The sequence below is a fragment of the Python bivittatus genome, unplaced genomic scaffold (assembly GCF_059951505.1).
Source record: "Python bivittatus isolate LINGU-HERP-01145 unplaced genomic scaffold, Pbiv_v1 ctg000980_np1212, whole genome shotgun sequence".
Classification (NCBI taxonomy): Eukaryota; Metazoa; Chordata; class Lepidosauria; order Squamata; family Pythonidae; genus Python; species Python bivittatus.
In genome coordinates, this window is record NW_028277125.1 from 39520673 (window position 1) to 39537242 (window position 16570).

Consider the following 16570-nt stretch of genomic DNA (forward strand, 5'->3'; position numbering starts at 1 on the left):
TACCATCAGCTAATCAATATGGGACTCAGTTTGCTTCCCAAATGAATTTGAAGCCATGTCTAGTAATCTCCTTAGTTGTAGAGAACCAGGGAGCTCCAACCAGGGACTATGGCAAGGAATTGATGGAAAACCATCTGGAGAACCCCAAGTTGCCTACTTCTAGAACAAACTTCTTAGACACAACAAGTAACATAAAGGACATCTTTGCATAATTATGTAGTTTGCAATAGGTGTAGAAATCTCTTTTTTTGCTATTGTCCCAAACAGAATGTCACTCTCATAGCCTTTGGGAAAAACCCCTTTTAGCAGGAATGCCTATAAATCATGGTTAACTATAAAGTGGTGATGGAGAATCTAATCTTGTTTCCAAATGCTTTTTATATCCAGTTGATCAAGCAGGAGTAGGGAACGAAGTCATCATAATCACCTACTGCCTAATATTTCCCTTTAAACCAGGTGAAATTCTAGAAGATTCCTTGGAAATAGCTAATGTTGAATCTAAACATGCAACTTTTCACCCATTTTTATTGCGGCACATCATGCTGAAGCAGCAAAATCTTCACACTGGTACAATTTGTACCGCTATGAATAAGGTTAACTCATATCACCAGATGATTTCCGTAGAGAATTCTTAAGACTAATAGTTGGGATTAACTGTGATTGCTAAATATATGCCTCTGATTCATTAGCAGGTCTTTATTTTTAATATAAAAAAGTACACAAAATGGCATGTGTCTACCTTAACTCCTTGAAATAAAGAGTTGTGTATCACTGAAAGACAAAGAAACTATGCTTCTCCTGTAAAATAATTTTCTCATATGCAGATCTTTATAGTTTTATTTAAGATTTCTTTATCTGAATAACAGCTCTAGAGGAAAATGTGGAGCACATGTGTAATCCATGTGCCTCAAAAAGCATCTGATATTCAGTATAATAGATGCTTCACTGCTTCTTTGCTAGCATCTGTTAAATTGGAGTACAAAAGTCTTGTGCTACATCAGAAAGGACCGCCGGTAGGCTGTAGTCTCATGCAGCTGTATGTCCTAACTCTAGCAGGACGTTACCTAATTCCAGAAGATAGAAGTCTCTTAGCAGAGGTCAGACAGCCATGTGACATGTTAACCATCTGTGGACACACAGAAAACAAGCAAGCCAAGCAGCAAAAACTAATTCATATTTTCCATTGTTCAAATCCAGACTAGAATGGAGAGGAGACAGATGATTTGATCATGAGCAGCGTATTGAGTCTCAAGGTGGGTCGGCAGGTTTTTCATGGAGGCTCATTCATAAGGAACCTTTTGCTCTCCCTGGCCTAGGACCACAGAATTTACTGGAGTGCTTGGAGGAAAAGCCAAGTATTTCCTTTATTCATTCCAAAAAGAAAGAAGCTAATCATGGTAACTGCACTAACACTGTCCTGACACCATAATGCAGTGTTTCTCAACCTTGGCAGCTTGAAGATATGTGGACTTCAACTCCCAGAATTCCCCAGAATTGAAGTCCACACATCTTCAAGCTACCAAGGTTGAGAAGCACTGCCATGACATTAAAGCCATGAGAAGCTGTTCATGTTCCCTTGCATCTAGGACTATTTTACATATCACAAAGAAGCACCAATGAAAGGTCCGCAAACTTTTCCAAGGTGGACAAGTATTAAACAAAAACAAATGTTGAACCTCTCTCTCACAAGAATGTGTACAAATTATATGGCTATTGGGAGCTCACTTGGCAATCAAAAGCTTCAAAACACGCTACCACATCTTAGAGAAACATAGTTGCTATTAACTTGCTTTAGAACCAATTTTCACCCAGTTTGGAATGCACTACTTTTCACAAAGAATTCTGCAAAGTAAGACTGCTGACCGTTTTTCCCCTTCATCTCAAGAAAATAGTTTCCACCGTTTTTCAATAGAATATCAGAATATTTAGCAAAAATTTAAACTGGTTAAATTTTTAAAAAGCCAGCCAGAAGTATTATCCATGTTCAGATGAGTTAAGATTGATAAAATTACACCTTAAACACAGTAAAGAAAAAAGTTATTCTCCAAACCAATTTATGGAAGTTTAGTTTTGGACTGAATCCTTGATGACAATTTGGTCTTGAAATATCAGCCTGAGGTTTCAGCCACTTAAGGTTTACAGGTCCAGATTGAAATCTAATAACAAATGGATGTGAATTGACTGGGAGGGCAATTCACTTCTGTGTAATGAATTTAAGGAAGTGCTGGGAGGTAGGGCTAATACCAGGCTGAGCTAGTACTCTGGTTTCTCTTCAGGTGGTATAAATCTTTTCCCCAGTTCAAGGGATTGGTGTGGGTGTCTAAATAGGACTCTTGCAGAGGGTAAACAGACCCATGCTCTTTTTCAGCATTAGTACATGAGACATTTCACCATACAGTGTAGTCACAAAAATTCGGGGTGAGGATCAAAAAAAAAAGACTGGTTCCCCATCTCTTGCTCTACAGCCATCTCCCCATTTATCCTCCAAGATAGAGTCAGCATAGGTGAAACCACCCAGGTACAGCTGGTTTTCTGCCTATTTTTAGGCCGGGGGAAAATTCTGCAGCTGGTGGTTGCGAGCCACCTTAACAGCGGTCAGACTGAGCTGTCAGGCCGAGTGGGAAAGCGCTCAGACCGAGGAGACAGCCGCTGCCAGCGAAGACGAGCCAAGCGAGGAGTCTTGAGGGGGGAAGGAGGCTCCTCAAAGCGCCGCGTGCCCCTTTGCGCGGCTTGCGTTGTTGACCCCCCAGAAGCTCACCGGTACCTCCCGGATGACTAACTAGAGCTCAAACTCCTGAGGTCAGTCTTGGGTTTGCAAAGCCGTCTCCTGGGCTGATACCTCTCCGTCCCCGATACAAGGAAGGAGGGGAGGGGGAGGAAGCAAGCGCCTGGCAACTTGACTGGTAAGACTAAAGCCTCCCCGCACAAACGCGAATTGCCACGGTAGCTGCACGTGTGTTTTTGTGTCTGTGTGCTTGGCTCGAAACTGCTGCATGTTTATTTCGTTGGCGCTCGTATTGCAGACAAACAGAGCAGCTCCGGATGGTGGCTTCTTGTGGGGAGTTGGTCTGCAGTGGATCTGAAAGAAGGATGTAGCTGAAAGACTGCCGCAGGATCTTTGGGAGGTTCGTCTTTAATTTAACTGCAATTTAATTTAATAGTCCGTCGGTTCTTTCCAGCGCAATGTGGAAAAGACATCTGATGCTGTTAAGATAAATGCATGGTGCCCCGTGTCGGAGTCTTCCAGGACAGAAACAAGCGCTGGAAAGATGTTGTGGAAGAATGCTGGGGAAGGGGGAGAGAGAAACAAAAATAGACCCTCAAAGGGTGTTCTAATTTAGAGAGCCAGCAGCGGAGAAGGCTTCCCTCTATGCGGGGCTGTTTTTTTTTTTTAATGGGAAAACATTATTGTTCTTTGCTGACCTGTTAGATCCCGGGGTTTCACCTGCTCGCTCCAGAGGCTAAAGTTTTTTCTCCACTGTTTTTGCAATGTAGAAGTACCACATGCCAAGTCAGACGAAAATCCTATCCGATTTCGTTTATGAAGGTCACACATGCTAAGCAGGCTTTTGTTAGAGGTAGTCTGTGGATTTGGTTATGGAAAAGAATCTGTCTATCCAGGAATCAATGGACATAAATCCAGTCTGCTTTGCTAATGCTAACAATGTCTGCGGCAGAAAAACGTGGAGCAGGTGAACAAGGTGGAGTGGATTACGCAAGTTCAATAGTCATCCAAATATATCAGGTGTGTGTTTAAATGGAAATGTGAAACATCCATTAAAGGGCAACTTACATAACCCACTGGTTTATCAAACTGAGCAGATCCAGACTAAATTCAGCATGTAGGTACAATATTGCTTTATTCTGCACCCAGTTCTCAATTTATTTTCAGTTACTTCATGACAAAGGTGCCTTTCAGTCCAAACTGTGCCCATGACTTCTTCATTCATATGAAGCCACTAAAAATCATACAATAAACTAAATTATAATGTGGATTGTTTGGTTCCGGCTTAGCGTGTTGTGATTTATTTAGTAACTCATGGTTATGGAAGCCACGTTTTAACAGTATATGAACCTAATTATTTCTTCGGATCTTTTCCTGTGAATCAGCCCTTAATCTCAGGTTATTACAATTAGAGATTTAGACTTCAACATGAAGATAAAAGCACAGATTCCTGGACAAGTACAGAGAGTTAGATACTGCTGAAAGAAATGAATTCATACATGATATTACCTCAATAATTGGGCTGATTCAATCTATCTAGCCCAGCAATGTCTGTTCTAACAGGCAAGCAAAGGGTTTTCTTAGCCTTTGCTTTGCACTTTATCAAAAAAATCTAATACACTGATTCCTGAAGAGCCAAGAAGCAGACGTAGGCCTATAGTTTAGATGCAGGACTTGCCCCATGAACATTTTTTCCTCAACTGTATTAAGTTTGTGCTAGCCATGGCGCAAACCAATCTAAGTTTGATGATATATTTTCATCTGGGTAGGCAGTCCACAAATGGTACTTTTAGAAAGCAGAATGAATGGAGGTCTGTCTTAATACCACATCTCCAAACAGTCTGATATATTTGCATGTTACCTTTGGTTAAGAATTGATACAAAGTGATGTGAGTGTTTAACTCTTTCTATCTCACAAAATGAACAGAAGCCAGATATACTTTTTCTGTATAAAGGAGATGGCAAGCTGCCATGTTATACTCATCTACATCTACTCAGGAGTTAGTTCCAATGAGTTCAGTGGGATATGCAGCAAAGTAAGTTTATATAGGATTGTCGTCCTAAGATCTGAACAAATAATACCTACTAAAATGAATTCTCAGAAAATATCATTATTATGCAAAATACTTCATAAATACCATGGAGTGACTTTATGAAGGAGGTTTGGGTTCCAGACCTGCTCCAACATACCTGGCTGTATGCTCCATTGAAGTCAGTTGGAATTCCATGTAGACATAGTCATTTGTTTTTTAGTCTCTGTGATTACGACAACAACACAACAGAGGAATGAATTTTTTATTTTAAACACAGTCACTAGTGCAGTGTTGTCCACCCTGGTAATATTTCTGTTTTTAGTTTTTAAGAGACCTTATGGAACAAAACATGGGAAGCCTGTTTTGTATGTTTTGCTTATGTATGCCAGTGCCAACACTGAAAAAAGGACCACTTTTGTTCCTATAAATGAAATCTTACAATACACTTAAATTCCAAAGTGCTTCCCAGATGATGGAATTAAACAATATAATCATTTTCATCCAGTGCCCAATTTGTGGCTTCTCATAGATTCCAGCAATTCCAGATTAAGCCACTAAGAAAAGGGAGGACTCTAATTGTTTGTGGCAAGAAAGTAGGATTCCAGTCACCAATATTGTAGTCCTACTTCCTAAAATTAAGTTCTGTTTCAATTGATATTTGAGTGAAAGAAGATAGTACATTTTGCAATTCATAGAGAGAAAGAATTCAATTAGTATTTTGGATCTCTTCTTGTCAAAACTCACTCAGCTTCATTTTTTTAGAGTTTGGAGGCTTAATTTCCAGGCTTAATGTTTGGTCTGGTATAGGGCATGTTTTTGTTACATTAATTTTTTTAAAAGCAAGGTAGGACTTTGATTTTTAAAGAATTATTTATTAACATGTACACCTTGCCTTTCTTCAGTGAACTGAAGACTCTATACGTGGTCTTACCCCTTTTAATGCTCACATGCCCACCTTGGGAGATAGGTTAGGCTCAGAAGTAGCAGATGGCTCAGGGTCACCCAGTGAACCTAGCCTCTCAGATCCTAGCCTACCACTCTGCAACTATTTGTAAAGAGAAATGTGGGTTCAGACTGTGAATTATTCTTAGGTAATCAGAGCCCTGGCTGATAGTTTGCAATCAAGGGCAGCAGGTAAATGAAGGTGCAAAATACTTATTAGGCCCCTTTACGAACAGTAGGGCTTTTTTCTAGCATGTCCATGTTTCTTTACAGTAATATAGAAAGGATTATAAATACCAATGCAGTATGAATCACAATGTTATGGAATGATATGCTATGAGCGGTTTGGAATAAGGACAGCTGTTACTATAGTAGTCCATTGCTAGCAGCCAAAAGCATGGAAAATTGAAGAGAATATTCAGTTGTTGCATTAATTAGATATGAAAGCATTCCAGTGCCTCACAATAGACAAATCTCTCTTTCTTTTAGAAATAGCAAAAGGTATCAATGTAAAGATCTTAACTTATATTTCAAATTATAGCAAAGGCTTAATGAAATGTCATTTAGGAAAGTTTCAAGAACCAGAATCTTCCTTCTCCCAGCTAACTATCCAGTGTGGAAAAGGGCTTATTAGGGAGGTTGAGATTTATACTGCAATGCACCTGGAGGGACCAGGTAAAGGATTCTTTGGTCCATCATCCTTCTTTCTCTTGGCCTAAGAAAATAATAAATTGTTGAAAAGAAATAGCTGTAACGTGTATCTTGACTGTTGGAAGTAATTTTTGAGAGCTTAAGACTGCATAAAATGTATTTAGTTCAATGTATGTCACTCAGGACAGCTGCATGGGAAACCTGAGAGATGACTGTAAACTCTATTTCATTTATTTATATTATGCTGGAGAGTCTCTGTAGAGATGTTCCTGTAGCAGGTGTATGGAATAGAAGGAACCAAGAGGATGGATGTACTTTTCAGGGAGATTCCCCCAAAGCAGATAGTGACATCTGCCTGAGCCCCTATTTTGTGCTGAGCTACCAAGCCAACTGACATTGCTCAGTTCCTGCAAGCACCAGTTCAACAAAGCACATTCACTTATATGTGACACCCTAGGTTTCATTCATATCCAACTCTTTATATTATTGAAACTCCATTTCTATTGCTTTATATTTTCACATATAAATGAAATGAATATGAATGAGTGTTTTTGGACACCAATTACTGGAATGAAACCTCCCCTGCCCTCTGTTCTAGGACACTGACATGATTAAACCCCTGAGCAAGGTCTAATAATCTTGGGGGACAGAAATAGGCAAGTGAACGAGGAATCTCCATTACAAGAAACTGAGGTAAACCTTAATAATTCTACATCATCTAGTAATCCATAGACAGGCTTTCCAATAGAGTCAATAGCTATTACATAAACTAGAGAGTTTTCTCTGGGAAACATGGAAACTCATCGTTCAGGTGATCCTTATGCAAAACGTATATGCTGATAAATGTATTGCGTTGCTCTCTCTTTTTTAATACCAGTGAGATTTTATTGCCAAGAATACATTATAACTTAATGCTAAGAGGAAAAACATTGATTGCCAAATATGGATTGTGCCTTAACATAGGCATGGAGAGCCCACTTTCACTATCACATGCCTTCCTTTACCTCTCCAGAAGTGCTGCCAGGTGATAATAGCCTTATGAATGAATACAAGAAGAAGTTATCAGTTAGATGTATTTTTCTCTCCATGTGCTGATGTTATTAACATCCGCATTCATTAAATGTTTTAAAATAAAATCATCCTGTAATTGCTATGGATATTTTGAGCAAGAATTTATTGGGCTCACTGTTTGCTTAAGAGGGAAAAGCCCAGGCTCAAAACTTAACACTTTCCTTTCTTGCCTCAGAGAATTATCTGAAGCCAGATATGTGCACAGTCTGTTGTAACTTTTGAGACTGGCCTGAGCTTCTCCTCTATGTAGACAGCAGGATTGGAGATGGGACTTACACCAAGGATCACCATGGTTACCCTATCAAGGGTAATTTTTTTAAAAGGGCCCTCTACAAGAGCCTTCATAGGATTCCTCCTTTTCAGCATTGCTTGTACCTCCCTTCACATCTACCACTTGTGATAGTAACTAGGAAAACTAAAGCTGCCACAACTAGCTTGTTAGTAGGACCTTTACTCGGCCAGCAACCAAATGGTAGAAATGTTGGGGAAGAGGAATAGCTAGTAACAATAGCTGGCAACAGTGGCAAAGATACTGGCGGGCAACTTGAGGCCCTAAGGCTGCATGTGGTCCTGAATCCCCTTTTTGCACTTCCCAGAGCCATCTCTGATCACAGCTGCTAAAGACTGCTGCCATTGTTTCCTGGCATTTTGAGATGGGAAACACTAGAACATTATAGTGCCAGTTTTGGGATTGGCGGGAGTGAAAGAATAAAGAGAACCACCAAACTCCACCCAAAAGCCTATAAAAGCCTGATCCCAATTCATTCACTGCGGCCTTTGGCCACACAAACAATATTACATGGAGTTCCAATCATCAAAAGGGTGCCCAATTCAGAATTAAGAATCAGGAACAAATAGCATTTCCTGGCATCCTACGTCATACTAGACCAAAGTGACATCAATTAGATGTCAAAAATGTAGATGAGCAGATCAAGGAAAATTCAATTGGTTTTACTGCTGGTGTTAATAGGGCAGTATTCTCCTCTGGCAGGTTTTATAGATTTTTAAAAATCTGTAGGAAGTGTTCCAGTAATGTTTCCTAAGACTGGCAATATTATACATCTTCTCCCAATTATATAGCTGTTAACATAAACTCACTGAAAAAAAATTAAAACATGCAATTTACCCTGTTTTCATTCTTTGTCATATATTTCCCTTCCTGGTAGTCTTTTTTGCTGTAAATTCAGCCAGTCTAAGCTCTTTGTAAGATAATTACATCTGCATGTATACAACAATCAATAGCAGTTTCATAGTTTAAAGGTACTTTGGTTTTGATTGTATGTGTGTGTGCATTTCTGTCCAGGAAAAAACAAGAATATTCGGGTGAAGTTTGCTGGGAGCACAATGCTCACATAAGGATCCTTGAGGAAAAAATAAACCTAACAAACAAAATGGAGACTGCACCCCTTCCCCCTTGTCTTTCAGATATGACCAGGGTCAAACCAGTTCCTTTCTTTGCCTAATCCCCTCAGACCAAAATTGACCCTCCCTGCCTCAGAGGAGGCCCCCCACCATCCCATCAAACCAAAGAATAGAAGCCTCCTCACCAGATTACAGTACAGCCCAAGAGCAACCCTAAACAACAGAGAAACCCCAAACTTTCATCCTCCATCAGCTGATGACCTCAACATTCTATCTCCTTAACAATGAACTTCCCCAGCTCTTCTGCCCTCCTGAAAGACCCATTTTGCCTAACAATAGAACCCCAAAGTGACCAGCCAATCAGATCCCTAGGATTTCCTGCCTCATAGCCGTCAAATTCTATAAAAATTGCTTTCCCATTTTGTTCAAGGTCCCTCTTTCTTGTAAAGCAGACAGCCAATGATCATTGCAACAAACATGGTTCATCTCATTGTTGTGCTCCTTACTCTGGCAAAATTCCATGACAGTCTAAACTCTTTTTTAAGGTAATTATGTCTGCACATATGCTACTATCAATAGCAGTTTCATATTTTAAAGGTACTTTAGTTTTGATTGTGTGTAAGTGTGTGTGTGTGCATTTCTGTCCAGGAAAAAGGAAAAATATTCAAGTGTTTGATACTGATATTCATGCGAAGTTTGCTAGGGGCACAATTTTCACATTCACTGAGGGAAGGATCCATGGATAATTCTTTTACATCTTTAGTCAAAATCAGGCATAAGCGATCCATGGTTTCATCTGGAACAGGTGACTTAGCAGAGAAGGTTCATACCTAGTGAAGGCCAAGAGCACTCAGTGAAGTCAAAGAGGACATAACTGGTCCAGCTGAATGTGAAGGAAAAGTCCAATTCAGGTGGAACATATTTGAAAGGGGGAGTGGGGGGACTCATACCAAATGCATGTGGAACTATGCATTTAGCCTTGGCCCTGACATTGCACACTTCCTCAAAACCATGGAGTCATCTTTCTGTAAGGGTCTGGAAAATCAAAGTTTTACGTTTTTGGAGAACCTCTGTAATAGGACATTCTGGTCTTTATGAGAGTTTAGCATGAACACATAAGGGGCTACAGGAACTTTGCAGTATAAATTGGCAGCCTTTTGGTATCTAAGTTGCCTATTTGAATAACAGTGATATAAAGCTGAACTATTTAGCCATGCAGGTTTAAGTATGGTCACTGAACATTTAACAGAATCTGAATCCTGGCAGGGATGGTGTGACAGAAGAAACTTGGTTTCCATGGAAACTAGAAACTTAGCACATCTCTACTATTCTAATTTGCTAACAGGCTAGAGAGTGACTTCAGATACTGATTTCACAAGAACTAGGACAAGAGATGTTGCAGAGGGATCAGACAAAAAATGCTGAGTTAAAAACTGAATTGCCAAAGGACTAGAAGATGGGAAATAAATTGCTTTACTTCATGGACTTGTTTTAAGTAGAAAAAGATTTAAGACAGATACCTCAGTTTTGTTATTGTCATAGCCTATTCTTTATATATAGCTAAAGGTAAAACTGTTCTGAAAACTATTGTTTTCTAGGAATATCTTTACCACTGTTTAACTGCTGACTTTTAAAATGTTTACTAGACACTAAATTGTGACATTTTCACCTTAGTCAGCTTTCTAATTGGTTTCCCACTGTGTCTAGAATGCTGAGTTGGATGGGTCCATAAGGAAGCTTGCAAATGCCAACATAATTACAAAAGAGACAGGAATATTTTAGCAGAGGCAGCTAATAAAAATTGCATAGGCTTCATGGCAATTCTGAAGAAATTATATACATGTTCTCTTATCACTGGATTACAACACCTCTATTACAATTCAGGATAAGAAAAACAAAGAAGGAATGGCATTGCCAGGATAGCACTTGCATACAGTGCAGTCAGTAACTGAATAATATGAATTAGATTTCACAGACAACTCTTTAATAGGATGGATATCCAAGCTTATGCTCAAACCACTGATACAGAAAAAAAAAAAAAGTAGATGAGTTTTATGGTCAAGTTCAGTCTGAAACCAACTAGCATGCAAACATGATGTGCTGCTTGCAGTTGGAAACTGGAATGACAAAGTTGGAAAGAGCAAGGAAGAAAACATACTGAAGTTGGACTGTATGATCTAGGAAACCAAAATGAAGCAGGAGAATGACTTATCCATTTCTGCCAATCCAATTATTTCTTCATTGCTAATACAGTCTTCAAACAACTAAAATGATACCTATATACATAGACATCACGAGATGGTGTACAGATAAATCAAACAGACTATATTGTTGATAGGAAGTGGAAAAGTTAAGAAACAAAGCAAAAACATGGCTGGGGCTAACTGTGGAACAGATCATAAACTGCTCATGGGCAAGTTACAAGTTAAGCTAAAGCAGCAGAAGAAAGCCAACCAGCTTCCACAATATGATCTTGAGCATATACCCACCATTTTCAAGGTGAACATCAGGAATTACTTGTAAGTCCTGCACCTCATTGATTGGGAACCAGAGGAACTGTAGAATGAACATAAAGAAGTTGTAAGGATGAATGTGAAAAGAAACTGCCAAATATCAAGAAGCAGAGGAAAGCAAACTAGATGTCAGATCAATCCATGGAAATTGCCAAGAATAGAAGAGAAACCAAAGCCCAGAAAGACAAAAATCTCAGAAATTTAACAAAGAGTTTCAGAGAGATGTTAAAAGAGAAAATAAACAGGATTACAACAACATCTGTAAAGACATTGAAGATGGAAACACACACTGAAAAACAAGCAAAGTCTTCCAAAAGGTATCTGAACACAAAAGGAAGTTCCAACCTCAAATGGGTATGCTAATGGACACCAATGGACAGATAGTAACCAACTCAAAGAAGATCAAAGAAAGATAGAAGGAGTATACTGAAATTCTGTATATTCCAACATCCAAGATACCTTATAACATATTTCTCTACTTTCAAGATTATCCAGTACTAGAAAATGAAGTTAGATCAGAACTCCAGTCATTACCAAATCAGAAGGCCACAGGAATTGATGGAATACCTACAAAACTATGGCAAGCAACAGAAAAAGTATTTGTATAGGTGCTGACCAAACTATACTAGCCAATCTGAGAAATAATACAATGGCCAACTGATTGGAAGACAGCAGTCTACATACCAATACCCAAGAAAGGAGACTTAATGGAATGTGCAAACTATCATACAGTATCCTTTATGTGCTAGAAAATTAATGCTTAGGATTATCCAACACAGATTAGAGCCCTACATGGAAAGAGAAATGTCAGATGTTCAAGCTGGCTTTAGAGAAAGCTGAGGAACAAGAGACATTATTGCTGATGCATGCTGGATAATTGAGAAAACCAATTACCAAAAAGAAGTCAGTATGTGCTTCATTGATTATAGAAAGACCTTTATGTCAGTTATGTCAAGCTGCAGAATGACCTTAGGAAAATGGGAATCTCAGAACATCCCATTGTCCTCATGAGAAACCTATACACCAGTCAGGAAGCTACAGAATGGGCAGAACACAGTGAAACAAACTGGCTCCAAGTCAGTAAAGGAGCGAGAAAAGGCTGTATACTCTCCCCTTAGTTATTCAACCTATGTGCTGAATATAAATTGAGGGAAGCCAGATTGAAAGAAGATAAGTGTGGTGTTAAAACTGGAGGAAGAAATAGCCTGCGCCATGCTGATGACACAACTCTGCTAGCTGACAATCCAAATGTTCTGCAAGCTCTAGTAATGAAAGTAAAAGAAACACAGTGGAAAAAATAGGACTGTGATTAATTACAAAGAAGACCAAAGTAATAACAACAGGTACAGCAAAAAGTTTTAGAACTGACAAGAAAGATATTGAAGTGATGGATAGCTTCTGCCTTTTAGAATCAGCTATCAACAGTAAAAGAACTAGCAATCAAGAAATATGCCACAGACTGGCACTTGGTGGAGTAGCAATGTAAATTGTGGAAAAGATATTCAGATGCCAGGATGTGTCTACGCCTACAAAGATCAGAACTAAACAGGCAGCGGTTTTCCCTGTGACTCTCTTTGGAAGCAAAGTTGGACACTGAAGAAGTAGGAAAAAATAAGTATTGACGCTTTTGAAATCTTAATGGCCAAGAAAACAAACAAATGGATCATCGAACAAAACAAATGAAGCTTAAATTATCATACTTCAAAGAAAATATGCAAAGACCTAGCTCTCTGGAGAAATCTATAAAGCTAGGAAAGGTAGAAGAGGATAGCTACTGGTAGTCCTCACTTGGCGGCCACAATTGGGACTGGCAATTCTGTCACTAAGTGCTGCAGTTGCTAAGTGGAAAATCCCACGACCATGATAGGCTTACATTACTTCCCATTCCTGTTAAGTGAATCACCATGGTTGTTAAGTGAGACGTGACCGCAACTTGTGATTTTACTTCTGCATTCTCCATTAACTCTGCTTATGGGAAGCTGGTTGTGAAGCACGCAAATGACTATCACGTGGCCGTGGGACGCTGTGACAGTCGTAAATGTGCGCTGGTTGTGAAGCAAAGTTGAAAAGACCAATGTGGATTGAAACTCAAGGCTGCTGAAGCAGAATTAATGAACTGATAAGTTCTTTATCTTTTTTGTTTTTCTTTTTGCCTTGTTGGAATTGGGTGGAGCAGACCTCTTGGAAGGTTTTGAACACTTAATGTTATTTACGTTGGTGCTGATAATGGCAGAGCAGAGACCTAAGGATCTTCTAAAGTTGGATGAAAATCTAATCTATCTCTCAGAGAGATGAGATACAAGCCAGATTATTTGAGAAACATGATAGAAGACTTGAGAAAATAAATGTGGGGACTGAATAATTTATAATATGTCTGCTGCCCTTAAAGCTTGCTCACAGTGTATGGCTTATAAATGAGAATAATGATTGTGAGAGACCTGTTTAGTAAATGCCTGGCAGGGCATACAAGTGCCTCCTGTCATCTTCATCATGGCAAAAAATGAAATGGAGCCTTTACAGCCTTAAGATGAGATGCCTATGATTACAAGAGAGGTATTCTGTTGAACAATTCTAAAGACTTCTGAAGGCAAGAGAAATTTAAAGAAAATAAAAGGAAAAAATAAAGGACAATCAGCTCAAGGACAAATGTACTAACTCTATGGCAGTCAAAAACAAATAGGGTTCAATGAGAGCCATGTCTAGTCACATATGTTGACAATTGAGTTCCAATCAAGCAATTCTGTAAGATTCCAATTCTAGAAGATTCCAAATGATGCTTATGCAGACACATAACCCATTTGTGAATTATGTTCATGATTAAAAATAGAAATATTCAGAAAATGGTATCTGTAATATATCAGTGCTATTATGACATATAAACCTAGAGGAGGAAAGATTTCATTACTTAATCCATTGTTTAATTCCCTAAAAGTTCTAATTTAAACTTTATTATAATTCACCTTCTAAAGAAATAAGAAACAGTGGTACATAATTAATCAAGCACTATACCTCCCCTCACCTTCACCCATCATGATCAATATTCTGAGATGTTGGGAGATGTCCAAGAGTATCTGCAGACTCAAGGTTAGGAATAGCAGCTTTTTAGAGGCAAAAATGTGCTGAATGAGACGGTATCCTTTCTTGTTGATTAGAATGTCAATAGGAATCCTAGGTCTATTTTCTTTTCCTACGCATCTTGTATGGTGTAATCGAGAGGATGATAGAGGAATTCTCCATTTAAACAGAGAGAGATAAATAACAGGATGGAACCTGAGGGATTAGGGCACCTTGTAGTGAAGAGTAACACAAGTGTTACATCCATGCAGAGATAAGGAGTGAGTAATGTAATGACTGGGTTTTCCATTACAGCTATCATATTGTGGCTTCAAAACCTTATTTGCTTTTACCTAGCAATTATCTGGAGCTTCACAGCTCAGATGTAATAGTCCTATTCATAAATGTTAAGACATATAAAGTTGGTTAGTTTTGTGTTGTTTATATGCAGCAATTGTTTGTAAACCATCATTTATGATTCAGTGTTATATATTTTTTTTTTTTAATCTGCGCTCAGTCGTTACCGACTGCAGTGACTGCTTGGACAAGTCCTTGCAGTTTTCAAGGCAAGTGTTTTGGAATTGGTTTGCCAGAGCCTCCTTCCTAGAGCAGAGCCCAGCTGGCGTGCGCAGGAGGCAGGGTTTCCGTTGCTTTGCGCCCTTTTCGGGCACGCGCGGTTTTTCGCGCTTACCAGCAACTGCTCCCGACTCCTTTTTGCAAGGCGCCGTCAGCATTTTTCCTCCCACCGGAGTGAGAATACACATTTATAAAGCTAGTCAAATTTTAAAAAGGGTTAAGTAAAACAAACCTTAACACAATATCAACCAGATTAATGTCTATTTAATCTAGAAAAGAAGTGTAGAGTCTTTAGGCAAATTATTGTTGTTGTTAGAAGGTCCTGCAAACTAAATTTGCATATTATGCTAAGTCACAGTTTGCTTAACAATACTGAACAATTAAGGTGGGTTTTTTGGGGTTCTTTTGCTGCAATAAACTTACACAATTGGCCTGGGCCTCTAAAAACAACTGGGGACAAAGATTGGTCATGAGGTATGTGTAAGTAGCAGAGTAAGACAAATATTACCAAACACTGAAGAAGTGGGGATGACAGAAAATGTAGTGGGTTTTTTTGAATCCCAAGATATTTTGTAAATACAGAGCTATAGCACAACAGGTTTGCAGTGCTTTGATTTGAAGGCAAAAAGATGCTCCATAGTGTGTGAGAATATGTGAACAAAATGCCCATCTGCAATTTTTTAAACCATATACAGTGGAACCTTGGTTTACAAACTTAATTCGTTCCGTGACTCTGGTCGCACCCCGAATTGGTCACAACCCGAAGCAAATTTTCCCATAAGGTTCAATGTAATTACCGTTAATCCATTCTGGCGTAGAGGACAGGGAGGCGGCTATTGCTTGGAGAGAGAGTCCCCCTCCCTACGACCACGTGTCAGGGGCGGAAAATGGCCACGGACCACGTGTCAGGGGCGGAAAATGGCCGCGGACCACGTGTCAGGGGCGGAAAATGGCCGCGGACCACGTGTCAGGGGCGGAAAATGGCCGCAGACCACGTGTCAGGGGCGGAAAATGGCCACGGACCACGTGTCAGGGGCGGAAAATGGCCGCGGACCGTGTCACAGGAGGGAAAACGGCCACATATCCTGTTCATACCCCGAGGCGGAGTTCGCAAATCGAGGTAAATTTTTGCGGCCGGAGCTGGTCGTAACCCGAAAAATTCGTTAACAGAGGCGTTAGTAACCCGAGGTACCACTGTACATCTTTCCTAGGATCATGTAGCGGCGATAGTGACATAATTCTGAGAAAGGTCACCACTACATTAAGGAGTTGTAGGCATGTTCATACCCTTTCACACTCCAAAGCACCTTCTGTCTTTTAATCCAAAGCACTGCAGAGCATTAGTAGAATTATAAATCCATTAAACTGAAACAAGCTTCTTAGATGTCTTAACTGATAGTTATAGAAAAGTTTGTGGCATGTTATAGCAGTGGTATAATCTGCAGTAATGCTTTAAACAGAATACATAGGGAACTTGGGGGATGTCAGAATACATCTAGACCAGGGTTTCCCCAAAGTGGTCAATATCAACTATTGTTATTATTATTATTAATAATAATATTATTTGTAGTACTATTAAAGTAGTATTTATTAAATTATTTTCATATAATAAATGTTTGGGGGTCAATGGACAACCTACAACT

General features: G+C 39.3%; 1 protein-coding gene across 8 annotated transcripts in view; it reads left to right on the plus strand.

Annotated features, from left to right (window-relative positions):
* The window catches only part of DGKG (diacylglycerol kinase gamma), a 183449-nt gene that overhangs the window by 55711 nt on the left and 111168 nt on the right, over positions 1-16570 (plus strand). For 6 of the 8 annotated variants that reach the window (XR_015794506.1, XM_025166501.2, XM_088132664.1 and 3 more), the window contains exons 1-2: positions 2627-2799; positions 3024-3125. The exons of 1 other annotated variant lie outside the window; for it this stretch is intronic. The gene's annotated coding sequence lies outside the window, so the exon portion shown is untranslated. Of the gene's footprint in view, positions 1-2626; positions 2904-3023; positions 3126-16570 lie in introns of those variants that run through there. One more of the 8 variants, XM_088132663.1, reaches the window with a different exon arrangement.